Below are 15,638 nucleotides of genomic sequence, written 5' to 3' on the forward strand. Positions count from 1 at the left end.
TTTATTTTATTTTATTTTATTTTATTTTATTTTATTTTATTTTATTTATTTGACAGAGAGAGAGAGAGAGAGAGAGCACAAGCAGGGGGAGCGGCAGGCAGAGGGAGAGGGAGAAGCAGACTCCACGCTGAGCAGGGAGCCCGATGTGGGGCTCGATCCCAGGACCCTGGGATCATGACCTGAGCCGAAGGCAGACGCTTAACCCACTGAACCACCCAGGCATCATGAGTTGCCAACATTGTAAAATGAGGGTAATTTACACCCCAAAACTGAGACATTTAGCTTTACTTCGGAAAAATCAGGAAGTCTGATAATAGGGAACCTCTATTCCACCCCATATGGTAACAGTGTGCCCCCCATCCCCCTCCCCGCTTCATCCCCACTGCTCCCTACCATCTTACGCCAGGCTCCCTCACTCATGTAAGTGCTCCAGGCATGGAGTTTACAACCACTAGTCTTAGGCCACAGTTAAGGACAGGCAAAGTCAGTGCTTATCCTGAGTCCATCTGTCTGTCGGGATACACCTCATACACCTCATCAGTGCTCACTCCCGGGAGCTCCCGATGTGGCAGATCAGACGGGGCAGGAGATGTTGGTGTTTGTTCCACTGGCTGGGTGACCTTGGGCAGACCCTTTACCCTCCCTGGGTCTCCCTCCCATTGATACAATTAGGAGGCCGGACAGGACGTCCTATTAGCCTATAGCCAAAGCTCCTGGCAGCCACAGAGCCAGCTGGGAAGCTGTCCTAGGGATTACAGATAGGCCAGGGGTGGACTTGCCCACCTGAGCCATCCTGTAGATGTGAGTACCTTCTGGCAGGGGGGCCCTTGTCATTAACCCAGAGCTTTGCCATCAGCACCATCAAGGGCCAACGGTCTGACCCCTCCCAGGGACAGGAGGGTGGGTTCCACCCTTGGAGCAGCGTCCAGCAGCAATAAGCTAATTGCACAGAGCACAGAGCCCATCAGAGACGACGCAGACTCTCTGCTCTGAGATGCAGGATGCCTGAGCTGGGAGGTACAGCCATTTTGTCCCTGCCTAGGTCAGCGTGAGGACAAAGATGCCCCCCAGGCACTGGGCAAGGCAGTCGGGGCTCCGCACTGCCAAGGGGCAATGCTCATTCAAGTCCCAAGAACAGAGAGCATTCATTCAACCCCCCTTCTCTTTCTTCATTCTACAAACATTGGACAGGGGGCAACTGAAGCCCAGAGAGTGGGGAGTGATTGCGAAGGTCACACAGCACAACAATGCCAGTGTCAGGTGAGACCCCAGGCTTCTCGAGCCCCTTTATGGAGTACTTCCCATATTCTGTCTCCCTCAGGAATCTAGAGCCCTCCAACTTCTTGAAACTGGACTTCAGAGGGGGTGGAGTGGCCAATGTGGGCGGCAGGGAGTGTGTGTGGTCCAGAGACCTAGCGTGGGGCTGGTGCACGGTCCTAAGACACACAGCATGGCAGAGAGAGTAAGGACCTGCAGGCTCAGGGGTGGCGTGAGCCGCTTCAAGCTTCTAGAATGGAAGCTCCGTCTATAGGAAATTTGGCAAAACTGGCAGCCAGCAGCCCACATTTGGCTCACAGACATATTTTGTTTTTTCCCACAGCATCTTAAAAAAAATTCACATTAGCTGCCAACATTTAAAAATCAGGGGATTTCACATAAAAGACGGGATTTCTGGTTTCTTTTGCAGAGTCTCGAGATCTGGCCAAAGCTGGACCACATTTCCACCCGGCAGCGACTGGCGGGAGCTAGGTACACTCCGTCTCATCCATCATGCTCAGACACCTTTCCTTGTCTGTGTGACCACCCCGCACACGGGCTTGGGGATTTCAAAGGCTTCTCTTTTGCTGCCTGTGCTGAAGTCACCCCTCTCTCATCCTGGTCAGCAATGTTTCTCAACCTGAGGGTAGTTTTGCCCCCCAAGGGACATTTGTGTAGAGACATTTTTGGTTGTCACAATTGGGGAGGAGGGAGGCTGCTTCTGGCATCTAGTGGGTAGAGGCCGGCCGGGGATGCTGCTAGGCAACCTACAGTGCACAAGATGCACAAAGAGTTATTCAGCCTCAAATGTGAGGTCGGGAATCCCTGAGCAGAGTCATGAGACACCAAGAGCCCCCAGGCCAGGAACAGGATCCTGAGACGAAGGGTCACCCATGTTGGCCATGTGCACCAAGTCCTTTTCTGTAATCAGGAAAGGCCTGGAGGACTCCCTTGGTGGAGCTAAGGGGAAAGGACACACTGTGGCAGCCACTTGTGATTCAGGGTCGGAAATGAATGTTAGAAGGGGTCAGGCAGAGAGAGAGAGATCCACAAGCCATGGACATCCCAGAGCCCTCCTGGAAACCCGGAGCTAACTGGCCGGAATGGGGCTAGGGCCAGGTATTTGTTCACCATGCATTTATGAAGCACTGACTGCGTACTGAGCACTGCGTTAGAAACGTGGGAGAAAGCGAGGATGTGTGAAACACAGCCCCGGCCCTCCAGGGTGGCCCGCCGAGGAGGGAGGGGAACGCGGAGGAAGGGGCTCCTCCAGCCAGGTGCCTCCACAGAGGCGCAGGTGTTCCTTAGCCCCGGTTTTGGAAGGTGCAATCAGGAAAGGCAGAGATGGGGAGGTGGGATTCTGGGCAGAGGAAGGAGCCCAGGCAAAGGTGTGGTGGCAGTAACAGGCTCAGAGGCACGAATCTGCAACGAGATGTTTTCTCTTACTTGGGAGGGAAACTGGCTGGAATGTGAGGGCCTGATGTTGGAGAAGATGGGGGGTGGAGTGCAGAGTGTAAGGAGTCTCCAAGTCAAGCTAAGTGGGAGACAAAAGGCAGAGCCCATGGGGGGATGCTTGCAAAGGTAGTGGGATTGAACTGTGACCCTGGAGAAGTCACTCTTAAATTCTTAGAGCCTTGGTTTCCTCATCTGTTCAGTGGGGATAATAAGAGTAGTAACAACCATCACCTCAAGAACTTACCATGTGCCAAGGCACCCAACTGTATGTGATGTATGTAATCCTCACAGCAACCCTATGAAGGACCTACTATTATGAGTTTCATTTTCTAGAAGAGGAAACTTCAAGGTACTGGCCAGCAAGTGAGCTCTAGCTTTTCTAAGGATGCTCCCAGTAGGTAACGAGGTAGGATTTGAACCTAGGCAGTCTGGCTCGAGCGGACATGCTCGCTTAGCCCTTCTGCTACTCCATCTCTCCAGAAGCTTCTGAGAGAGCTGTCTTTAAGAACAAGTGGAATAAGCAGGTAAGGTGCCCAGCGCGATGCTGGTACAGAGTAAGGCAGCAGCTGGGACATTTCACACAGAGGCCCGGCCCAGGTTGATGGAGCCAAGTTCAGTCCACGGCACCAGTGAAAAAGGCACCAGAGATGTTCTGTAGGGGGGCACATGGGCTCTGGAGAGACGTGGGGGTACAGGAAAGGTGCCCCCCAGTTCAGGTGAGAAACAGCTGAGCCAAGTGTCTGGAAATGCCTCCTTTCAACCCCTTCCTTCTATCCCTTTCAACCCAGCTCAGAGGACACTTCTTTCTGGAAGTGCTCAGGACATGCCCGGGCAGAGTAATCATGCCTTCTTTCTTTTTAAAGATTTTTTTTTTTTGAGAGAGAGACAGAGCACAGGCAGGGGGAGCAGCAGACAGAAGGAGAGGGAGAAGCAGACTCCCTGCCGAGCAGAGAGCCCGATGTGGGGCTCGATCCCAGGACCCCGAGATCATGACCTGAGCTGAAGGCAGACACTGAACGGACTCAGCCACCCAGATGCCCCAAATACCTTCTTTTTTGTAGCCAGCACATTTTTTCAAACTCAACTGGCCCTGGTAGGGTATTAGGGCATCATCCCACAGTGCTTCTCAGTCTTTACTGGGCATATGCATCTCCTGGGGACCTTGTGAAAATGCAGATTCTCGGGTGGGGTCTGAGGTTTTGCTTTTCCAAGGACAAGCTCCCAGGAGATGCACATGCTGTTGGTTTCCAGGGACACACACTGTTGAGTGCCATACTCTGAGCGGAAAAGTCTTAGGGCATTTCCTAGAGGTCATTCTGCCTCCATGGACAGGATGCCCTCCAGGGCAGGGGTTTCATTTTACTCATCCTGGCCTTGGTAAATCCCAGCACTGGGGGGACAAGGGGAGGGAAGAGTGTTGACCCATCAGTAGGGAGACTGCCAGGTTGAATATTTCACTCTGACCTACATCTACTCTGCTTCAGAGACGCTCCCTCCTCTCAGGTCTTCAGAAGAGGGAGGCATACCCAGCGATTCTGTATCCCAGGGCAGCCTGGGATTATTCCATTGCCACCTAACCTCAATCTAGGGTCGCCAGGTTGTCCTCTAGAAAAATATGAGATCACTAGTAAGACTGAAAACCATGTTTGTTTGTTTTTTTTTAATTTTTTTATTGTTATGTTAATCACCATACATTACATCATTAGTTTTTGGTGCAGTGTTCCATGATTCATTGTTTGTTCATAACACCCAGTGCTCCATGCAGAACGTGCCCTCCTCAATACCCATCACCAGGCTAACCCATCCCCCCACCCCCCTACCCTCTAGAACCCTCAGTTTGTTTTTCAGAGTCCATCATCTCTCATGGTTCGTCTCCCCCTCTGACATACTCCCCTTTTCTTCCTCTCCTGTTATCTACTTCTTTTTCTTTTTTCTTAAAATATGTTGCGTTATTTGTTTCAGAAGTACAGATCTGTGATTCAACAGTCCTGCACAATTCACAGCGCTCACCGTAGCACATACCCTCCCCAATGTCTATCACCCAGCCACCCCATCCCTCCCACCCCCCACCACTCCAGCAACCCTCAGTTTTTTTCCTGAGATTAAGAATTCCTCATATCAGTGAGGTCATATGATACATGTCTTTCTCTGATTGACTTATTTCACTCAGCATAACACCCTCCAGTTCCATCCACGTCGTTGCAAATGGCAAGATCTCATTCCTTTTGATGGCTGCATGATATTCCATTGTGTATATATACCACATCTTCTTTATCCATTCATCTGTCGATGGGCATCTTGGCTCTTTCCACAGTTTGGCTATTGTGGACATTGCTGCTATAAACATTGGGGTACATGTACCCCTTCGGGTCCCTACATTTGTATCTTTGTTGAAAACCATGTTTTTAATTGTAAGAATTAACTTACCTGTTTCAACTGATCATTCGCACTTTAAAAAAAAAATCAGTTGTTCTGTTTTGCAACATTGAAAAAAACATAGAAGCAAGCATGCCTGTTTAAACGTTTTCATTTTAAGGGCAGATGTCAAAATAGCTGGATGCTACAATATGAATTCGGGACACCTGGGCAGCATGAGGCTACCTCTCCCAGGTCACCAGCTACACCATAACTCACTTGTTTCTCCCCCCACCCCCAGCTTTATTGCGATAAAATTCACATATAGCAGTGTGTGAGGTTAAGGTGTACCATGTGATGATTTGAAACATGTATACATTGTGAAATGTTTACCATGCTAAGGTCAGCTAACACATCCTTCGCTTCACTTAATTACCATTTTGTGGTGGTGGTGGTGAGAACATGGAAAGTCTACTTGCTCAGCAACTTCACAGATAGAATCCGATATTGTTAATGACTGCCATCATGCTGTGCATTAGATCCTCAGAACTTATTCCTCTTATAATTGGAAGTTTGTACCCTTTAACCAATAGCTCCCATTTCCTCCACGCCTCAGCCCCTGGTACCCACCATTCTACTCTCTATTTCTGTGAGTCTGACTTTTTTTCAGATTCCCCATATAAGTGATACCATCGGGTGTCTTTCTCTGAAGGCTTATTTCACTTAGCATAATGTCTTCCATGTTGTGGCAAATGTCAGAATTTCATTATTTTTTATGGCTGCATAATATTCCACGGTGTGTGTGTGTGTGTGTGTGTGTGTGTGTGTGTGTATCACATTTTTCTTATTCACTCAACCGTTGATGGACACTTAGGTTGTTTTCATGTCTTGGTTCTTGCAAATAATGCTGCAGTGAACACGCGTGCGCAGGTCTCTTTTTGAGTTAGTGTTTTCGTTATTTCGATATTTGGTATTTCGATAAATACCCAGAAGTGCAATTGGGGGATCATATGGTAATTTCGTACTGAATTTTTTTGAGGAACCTCCATACTATTTTCCAGAGCGGCTGCACCAGTTTGCATTCCCACCAAGCAGTGCATGAGGATTCCCTTTTCTCCACATGCTCACCAACATTTGTTATTTCTTGTCTTTTTGATACTAGCATTTCTCACAAGTGTGAAGTAAGAATGTGTGGTGTTGATTTCCATTTCCCTGATGAGGAGTGATCTTGAGCACCTCTTCATGTACTCGGTCATTTGTATGTCTTCTTTGGAAAAATGTCTATTTAGTTCCTCTGCCCATTTCTAAAATGGATTTTTTTTCATATTGAATTGTCTGAGTTCCTTACATATTTTGGATCTTAGCCCCTTATCGGCTATATGGTTTGCAAGTGTTTTCTCCCACTGTGTAGGTCGCCTTTTCGTTTTTTTAAATTTTATTTTATTATGTTATGTTAGTCCCCATACAGTACATCATTAGTTTTTGACGTAGGTTGCCTTTTCATTTTGTTGGCGGTTTCTTTTGCTGTGCAGAAGCATTTTAGTTGAGTTTGATTTAGTCCCATGTGTTGATTTTTGCTTTTCTTACTTGTGCTTTTGGTATCGTACCCCCAAAAAATCATCTCCAAGGCCAACGTCACGGAGCTCCCCTCCTCTGTTTTCTTCCAGGGGTTTTATGATTTCAGGTCTTACATTTGCATCCTTAAACAATTTTGAGTTAGTTTTTGTGAGTGGTGTCAAGATAGGAGTCCAGTGCCATTCTTTTCCATGTGACTGTTCACTTTTCCCAATCTCAATTATCGAGGAGATCATCTTTCCCCGTTGAGTATCCTTGGCTCCCGTGTCAAACATTAGTTAACCGTATACGCACGGGTTTATTTCTGGACTCTCAATTCCGTTCCATGGGTCCACAGGTCACTTGCTCATTTCTGAAGCTAACTTTCCCTTACTATGTGGCCCGTGCCTGCATGTCCTGCTCCTGTCCCGCCACTGCCAACTAGGTCAAGGAATGAAAACAAACTTTAACATCCACTTTTAGCGAACTGATTAGGAAAGTCAAGCCTGCTCAGGGAAGAGAAAGAAAGAGGAAAAAAAAAATCCGTATACTTCGAGGGCAGTCATATCCTGTTAAACCGTCAATTGTCCCCTGTTCATATCCACGTTCCCCTGGGTAGTTAACGGCAAGCTGCATTCACGTGGTGTGTCATTTTCTTATTAAGCATTTGCATGAAGTATTTGGTTTATCCTTACTGTTAATATTTGGTTAGCAAACCCTTGGAGGATTTCCTGGACGCAGGTCCACAGGACCTTTCTAGCTGCAATGCCGGGGCCCTGGCTACTTGGTCCCATTTTGCAGGCGGCGGCAAGACGAGCCAGCGGGGATTTTTCTGCTCCAAGTGCATTTCCTGCCCCGTGGGGAAGAGGAATCTTTGGAGCTGGTGGCACCAGCAGGAAGATGCACACATCTCGGGCTGGGTGGAACACCCCTTCATTTGCATCTGGAGAGACCCGAGCAGAGACCCGACAGACCTGTCCATGCTGTTGCCTGAAGTGGGTGCAGACTTCCCGAGTCCTGCAAACCCATGTCCACGTGGCCCTTGTTTTTGGAACCGGGTTGCAAAGCTGTCCTCCCAGCTGGAACTCTGCATCACAGCAGCCATTATTAAGAACCTACCATGCACCAGGCTTTTAGATGCACTTATCTCCTCAGTCCAAAACCCAGACCATAGAAGGCAATTCCCTTGTCCCTCTTCTGAGGACCCATGGAGGGGGGAAGTCATGGCCACAAGGCCGCACAGCTCAGAAGTGGCGGCACTGAGGCTGGAACCTGGGTCTTCTGACTCAAGGCTGGGCCCCTCACAATCTTGCTGCTTAACCAGTCCAGTGAGCTCATCACCCAACTAACCAACCAGTTGCCCTGCCAGCCCTCCCCTAGCATATGCGTTCACTGGATTCCAGGCACTGGAAAAGAGGGGAGATTAAGACAAGAATCCTGCCCGATCTGTATGACCTTTAGCAGATTGCTTAACACCCCCAGGACTTTAGTTTCCCCATCTGTAAAATGGAATGATAATGCTGCCTCCCTCATTGGCTTAAGTACCTGTAAAGTATTTAGCACAGCGTCTGCCACAGAGTAAGCATTCAAGAAATGTTACCTCCTAATATTAGATTAATGGGACCGTGAGTTTTTAACTTACATTTTGTTTCCAGTGTAATGTTTCAAAATTGATTTTCAAACAAAACAACTTTTTACCAAGCCTGGACCCAGGGATGGTAGAGAGCACGGTGAGCTTGTTTCTCAGCCCAGCAAATTGATTCACACGTCACCCTGGTACATCTCTATCTTTAGCCACAAAGGACAATAAAGCAGGACTCAGCCTTCCACTTTCATCCTCCCTCGGCCCATCTGGGGAATGCGCCGGGGAAGAGAAGTCCTGACCTCTGATTTCGCAAGTGCCCAGGGTGAAGTCTGCTCCCGGGAGCTGAAAGAGGAGGCCACCCCCCTGCCCCCCGCCTTCGGCAGAGAGAAAGGTGCCCACCCGGCTACCGAGGCCTGAAGGGCTGGGACGAAGAGGAAATCTGCACTGGTGGTCAATGTCCAAGCGGCCCCAGGGCCGCCAAACAAAACTTAACTTCCTGGCCTCTGTCCTTGCAAAGCTTGGTCCGGATCCCGTGTTTGAATTCACAGGCGTGGAGGGGTTATTAGCGTTTATTTATATTTATTTTTTTTCTTTTCCTTGCATCTCCTATACCTGGCCTCCTAGTGGGTGACCCAAGAGACCACGGTAGGAAAAAAGGAGAGGGGAGGGAAGGAGCAAATAAGGGATTATTTATAATGTATGTGTCTGCGAGGTTAATCGCTTTGATTTCCAAACCAACAATGAACAGGACATTTCGCTGACGTTCCCAGGCTGACCTGCCCACACCCTTCATTCCCCGTGGGCGCGTCCGCTGCCCGCCCCCCTCCTCTCACTGAGTTTTCTGTAAGAACTTCCACCGCATTCACCTGGGCTTAATGATGCCATTTTCCAGAATGTCTATAAAGCTGGCTTTTGAAAGGACCTGTATTTTCTGGCTCCAGCTGTGTATTCGGATCCCCTTGGAAATAATGTGGAAGATAAAAATTGCAGTTCTCCAAACCTTGGGCTTCCTAGCCGAGAGAGACTTAGGTCCATCAGAGCAGGTCCTCAGTCCTTGTTGGCCCACAGCTGCTTCGAGTAGGCAGTGATGTTAGGGGCATGCTGTTAAGGCTGTTAGGACAGGCTTTCCAGGTGCTTCACGCTTTGCTGGGGCCCTGCGTCCCTAACCTGCTCAGCGGATGAGTGCCTTGCTGTATGCATATGCTATCCACCTGCATGAATTGTCTTTATGGGTTTCATCAGTGGAGAGAGCCTGCCACCACTGGAGACCCTCCCAGCACTCCAAAGAGGGGGATTCACCGGTTCGGGGCCACGTCCCCATAACTCAGCGTGTCACTCTCATCCCCTCGAATATATTGGCACTGACTCTCAGCTTTGATGAGACAGCCCAGAGAGGCAGGTACGGGGACACAGTTTTAACAGTCCTTTGTGCCTTGATCTTGGACACTGGGCTGCCAGGGAGCTTCTCCCGCTGTGGCTGTTCTTGGGGTGTGACCCGGATGGACCCACCCACTAGCAGGTCCTCCTGGCTTCACCTCCAAATGTAACTTGAATCCAATGGCTTCTCGCCACGCCACCTGCTGCAGTCCTGGGCCGAGCCACCGCCCTCTCTCTCTGGGACCACGGCAAAAGCCTCTCGGTGGCCTCCCTGCCACCATCTTGCTCCTTTTCTTTCTTTCTTTTTATTTTTTTACTTTTTTTCATCTTGCTCCTTTTCTAGCCAGACTCCACCCAAAAGCCAGACTTATAGCCCATTGGACCATGTGACCCCCTGCCCAGAACTTTCCACTGACTTCCGGTTGTTCTTTGGACAAACTTGGAACTCTCGACTGTGGCATAAATGGCATGGTCCATCCCCTGCCTGGTCCCCCCAAACCCCATCCTTCCCTGCTTTGACTTCATTCACAAACCTCCACAGGCCTCATTCTCTTGTGACTAAGCCAAGCTGCTTCCCACCTCAGGGCCTTGGCACGTGCTGCACCTCCTGCCTAGAGGGCTCTTGCCCTGTCCCATCTATGCCCAGGTCCTTCTCCCTGTTCAGGTCTCAGTCAGATGCCAGCTCTCTAGAGGGGCTTGCCCCCCTCCCCACCTGAAGCAGCCCCTCCCTTCGGTTTGGCCCCAAACTGATTACCACACTTTCTTTCTCTCATAGCATGTATGCACCTCAAGATGATTTGTTCAATGCTCCTTGATTGTCTTTCTCTACCATACAATAAGGCTGTTGAGGACACAGGCCATCTGTCTCTCGTCACCACTGAATCCTGACCCTTCGAACAGCGCCTGGCACAAAGCAGATGTTCATCATTTGTTCAGTGAGTAAATTTGTGGACAGTTTGCACAGCGTACCCCAGCAGGCATTGTCTCTAACCCCAGAATCATGGCTATCTGGGTAAGGAGACTTTCTTCCCTGGACTAACCGTGCCAGCAACCCTCTCCTTCCAATGACTTCCCATTTCCGGACAACGGAACTAGCTAGACAGACCTCGGCACAGTAGTAGCTGTACCCACCTGCTAGGCCCTCCCTAGGAGCCAGACTCGGTGCCTAGGCTCTTCCCAGGCATGCAACCCTCCCGATGACCGTCTGAGGTAGTTACTACTCTTGTACCCATTTTGCAGATGGTGAAATGGAGGCACCCACTGGCTTCAACTTATGCCAAGTGGCAGAGCTGACTGCACAGCTGGAGCTCTCAGCTCCCCCCATGAGCATCTGCGAAGCGCAGGATCTCTCCCCAGGGAGATCAGAGCAGAGCTCCAGGGTGCGTCATGATGGCCCCCCCTAAGAAGTGGTTCTGGGGTGTGGTGCAGAAGACTCCGTGCTCTCAGTGGCCACCACAACTCTGCAGACCGCACGCCGGGGTGCAGCTGCTGGGGCGAGCAAACAATCGAGAGCCCCAGGGGCGTGCAGGTCAGCGGGCTCTGCCTCCCCAGTCATCTCAGCCCTTCCTGGCAAACTTGGCCCGGACCCCATGGGCCTGCTGTGAAAGCAGCCACAGGCCTGGAGCAGTGGAAGAAGAATGAGGGAGGAAAGACATTACTTTGGAGGATGGAGGGGGGCGGGCAGGAAGGCAGGGTTACGGCTGGCTTTTGTTGGCAGAGGGGAGAAGGCGGTAGGAACCCAACGCGCTAAACGGCTGGGGCGGAAGTCCAGGGTCACAAAGGGAGAGTGAAATGAGGACACTGCTTCTTAAGGCAGCTGCTCATATCCCCCGAGGGTGCAGAGGTGGTTGTGGAGTCTTGGTTACCTTCCAGGGACCCAGAGGAAGAGGAGGGGTGGGAAAGAGAGGGGATGGGGGAAGGAAGGAGACAAGAGAGGAGGTGAGGGAGGAGTGGAGAGCAGGGAGAAGACGGGAGAGGGATGCAGAGGAGACGGGATCCTGAAAGCCTGCCTTTGGGATCCTGGTCAAGATACTGCACCGCTCTCTCAAATTTCTTGGGACACTGATACTTACCCTACGGAAAGAAAGTCATGTTTGTAGTTCGAGAGTCTAACAGAGGCTTGACATATCACAAGTGCTTGATAACCATTCATTCCCTCTCTCTTTGCCTCCCCAACCTCACATTTGGAAAAAGGAGATTGAGCCCAGGACTGAAAATGACTGCTTTCCTGCACATCATTCCTCATGGCCCAGACCCAAGTTCCCAGGCCTCAGCTACCGGCAGCAGGTACCCTGAAACCCAGGCGGAAGGCTTTGACCTATATCAGGTCAGAGGCCGGCATTCATCTGGAGGCTCGCCGAGGTCAAGGGGCTCTACGAAAGGGCTACCAGGGCTGAGAGGGGACACATCACCAGGGGTAGCCACAGTCCAACGTCTCCAGGTGCCCTGACCCTCAGCTGGCAAGCTGCCTCCCTGGTCCCACCTGCAAACCTTACCTAGTGGAACATTCTATGTTCCTTGTTGTTGGGATCCTGAGCCCCTCATTCAGCACACATTCTCAGATGCCCCTCTGATGACGCTGTCCCCCCAGAGCTGGGAGACCTGAGTCTCCGAGAAGGAAACTGACAAGCTGTCAATGACACATCAACCTAGTGAGGGGCTGGGGATAGAACCAGCACCTCCTGATCTGCAGAGCAGGGCTCCTTTCACTGCCTTCGGAGGGAAGCAGGTGTTCGCAGCCCCAAATCCAAACTCATTGTCAGCTGAAGGCTTTTTGTATCACTCCTGGGAGCGAGGGGGAGTCTGGGAGATGTAATCAGGATGCTGAAGCATTGGAAGTTCTGGGATATTTTGATGGTTCTTAGGGGCAAGGATACAGGGTCATTCATCCAACCAATCGTCATGAAGTAGTCAGTACGTGCAGTGCACTCAGTGCTAGGGTACCAGTCCCTACCCTCTTCAGGTCTTTTGACACTGGGATCACTCTGCGAGCTGTGTCATGGCCAGCCTATAACACCATCGCTTTCTTTTTCCCTTCTAGGGACTTAGTCCCTAGGGACTTAGTCATATGAGCGGCTTGCCCAGCTGCATGAGCACACACACGCACATGTGCCCCCGCTGTTCCCTCCACGCGAGAGGTTCTGACTTTGGCCTGAAACGTCTTGCTCCTTTTACCAAATCACCAAGGCCTTATCTGCTCTCCCTTGTTCTGCTCTGACTTCCTGACGCCATCTGGTTCTCAGTTCCCTGTCCCCAGCTCCAACCTGCTGACCAGTGTTGACACGGGATGCTTTGCTTTGGCTTCCGGCCCCTGGACTGCATCTTACTCTAGCTGCACGGGCACTCCTGAGAAAGGGCCCAGTTCTGCCCTTGCGAGGGACCATCAGCAAATCCGAGGCTCACCCTGATCCCTGACTTATGCCAACTCCGGCTTCTGCCTCTCATTCTGCTCAGGAAAACTCAAGTGTTCGAGTTAGATGGCTTCAACGGATTCTCACTCTCTGTAGAATAACAGCCCCATTTCCTCCCTGTAGCAATTATGGTATGCCTTTGCTTTCAGAGATGTAGCAAGAATGGCATAAAGGGATGCATGTGGGTGGACGACCCTGGGGAAAGGCACTGAGAGGTCAGTTCATGTGAGTGATGGATTCTTGCTTTTACCTGTGCTCACCTGAAGTCCTTCCTCACTCCTGGGTACCATTTATTAAGCCCCGTGTCAAGTGCTTTACATACATAATCTCCTCTAGTTCTCTCTTAACAACCCAATGGAGTAGGAGCGATTAACATCTCCATGGACTGGACATCGTGGGTGTGTTCTCAACACCTGTGCAGCCCCCGAGGTGAAGCTGCCACGCAGTTTGTAGGATCCGACCCTGGCCAGCTCCAGGGAGGAGCCCTGGTTAGTTTAAGCAAGTGGTTGTCACAGTGTGTTCTGAGGACTACCGGGGTCCCTGGGACCCTTCCCAGAAGTCTGTGAGGCCTCCACTTCCCAAAGCACATTTCTGCATGAGGCTGGACTATCTTCATAAACTACAACCCACACAACATATTGCAACAGCCTGAGTGCAGAAGCAGCACTCAGGTATGAGAAACCTGCTATCTTCTGTGGATCCAGATTTTAAAGAGAATTTGCCAAAGTGTAAAATAATGCCACCCGTTTCAGTAACTTTTTTTTTTTTTTTGCTTTGGGAAGTATAGTTATTATTCATAAAATATGTTATTTATACTAACACATGTAGTGGGTTTATTGTTGTTTTTAAAACGAATAAATATTTAATCTTTTTCAGTTTTAATTTCTACCTGGTGACATGAATAAGTAGAATCCATAGAAACAATAGCTTGTAGGAGACCTCCCTAAGTTTTTGTGTTTTTTTTTTTTTTTTAGGTTGTATTTATTTATTTGAGAGACAGAGAATGAGAAGTAGCACAAGAGGGAAAAGGGTCAGAGGGAGAAGCAGACTCCCCGCCGAGCAGGGAGCCCGATGCGGGACTCGATCCCGGGACTCCAGGATCATGACCTGAGCCGAGGGCAGTCGCCTAACCAACTGACCCACCCAGGCGCCCGCAACCACCCTTAGTTTTAAACGTGTTCTGGGGGCGTCCTGAGAACAAAAGTCTGAGAACCGCCGCCTGGGTCAATCATGATAGTCTGATAACTCTTGCCAGTGATTGGTTCAGGAGTTCAGGCCTAAGCCAATCAGCATGTGGTCTTCCCTTGGTGACAGCTATTGGTTGGAGAATGGGCATGTGACCCAATTTGGACCAGTGAGAGGGCTGGAATGGTTTGCTATGCACTGTCAGGGAAGTTGGTCCCGATTCTCTGGATGTTAGGAGCAATGCCTTGTCTTTCTCTGATGTTATTGTGAGCAGATGTGGCATCAGAACTTAAGCAGTTGGCTGACATCCAGCTGAGGAGGGAGCTGAACCCAGAGAAGGGCAGAGCCAAGAGAAATCACCAAGAATGGAGACGGAGCTTTGGATCAAGTTGACCTACATCTTCAAGTGCAATGTCATGACTTAATAAACATCTTTATTTTTTTTATTCCAGTCGGACTGGGATGTTGAGTTCTTACAGACGAAAGCATTTAAACTGCTAACCCCTCTTTTACATAGGAGCAAGCGGAGGCCCAGAGGGGTTAAGGGAGTGCCAGTAAGTGGAAGGGTCAGGACCCAAACCCACGTCTCTTTGTAAACCTTTATTTTCCCACCACACTGCATAACTTTCAAGGTTAAGTTCTTGCTTTTCTCTGTCTAGAATCCAGATCATAAGAAAATGTCATCTGGTGGGGCTACAGGAAGCTGGGCAGTCTCGGATACTCAGGAGTGCCTCCCAAAGGCCTCCTCTTGGCCTCATTAATGACAAGCTGTCTGTCCCACCTCTGGGAGTTTTGAGGTTGTCCCTGGATCTGCTTGGTACAGCCCCAGCTTGCCTCTCACCATCAGAATTCCATTCTTGGCTGACCCGATGCAACCTAACGCCAGTGCCCCTGTTAGAGCTATTGGTTGCAAGCAAGAGAAACCGCTTATCACTAATTCAAGCAGAAAAGGAGCGTTCGTCTGGCCAGCTCACACATCTGGAGGGTGGGAGAGGCGACCTTGGAGTGTGTGAAACCAGGATTAATGGCCCAAATCAAGCTGGCCAGGCTCTACTGTTGGGCACAGACACTCTATCTTGCCTACTGACACTATCCATGATGGCTCCATGGGCGCTGCCACCAGAATCTTGGGAAACTGAACTGAACAATTTGCATTTCTTGCCTCTTCTTTGGGTCACTGGCTTCCAGTTCTAAGGGTGAACTAGAACCATCTGACTGGTGGAAACTAGGTACATGTCAAATCCTGAGCTGCAAGGGAGGCTGGCAAGACAAGTAGCCAGTATTTTCAACTTGATGGAGGGGAGCAGATTCTTCCTTAAAGTACTTGGGGCTTCTTCAAGCACAGGAAGGAAGTTTGCATGCCATGTGGGCCACATGAGTGACAGATGTCTACTGCAGAAGTGTACTCTGGAGAGCCACTTGGGGCTCCCAAACAGTAGGCGTTGGGGGTAAGAGCTCAC

General features: G+C 50.0%; 1 protein-coding gene and 1 long non-coding RNA gene across 4 annotated transcripts in view; one reads left to right on the forward strand and one right to left on the reverse strand.

Moving 5' to 3' along the window:
• The window catches only part of LOC112811862 (uncharacterized), a 24,834-nt gene extending 10,227 nt beyond the window's left edge, over nucleotides 1-14,607 (forward strand). The window contains exons 3-6 of one of the 2 annotated variants that reach the window (XR_012381363.1): nucleotides 10,359-10,518; nucleotides 10,823-10,962; nucleotides 11,777-11,909; nucleotides 14,453-14,607. This is a non-coding gene — a long non-coding RNA (uncharacterized lncRNA). The remainder of the gene's footprint in view (nucleotides 1-10,358; nucleotides 10,519-10,822; nucleotides 10,963-11,776; nucleotides 11,910-14,452) is intronic. The other variant, XR_012381362.1, reaches the window with a different exon arrangement.
• Nucleotides 1-15,638, reverse strand: part of KAZN (kazrin, periplakin interacting protein) — a 1,113,689-nt gene that overhangs the window by 158,993 nt on the left and 939,058 nt on the right. The window lies entirely within an intron of this gene.

Source organism: Callorhinus ursinus, unplaced genomic scaffold, assembly GCF_003265705.2.
Source record: "Callorhinus ursinus isolate GAN/ISIS: 27379988/994484 unplaced genomic scaffold, GSC_fseal_2.0 scaffold18, whole genome shotgun sequence".
NCBI classification, from domain to species: domain Eukaryota; kingdom Metazoa; phylum Chordata; class Mammalia; order Carnivora; family Otariidae; genus Callorhinus; species Callorhinus ursinus.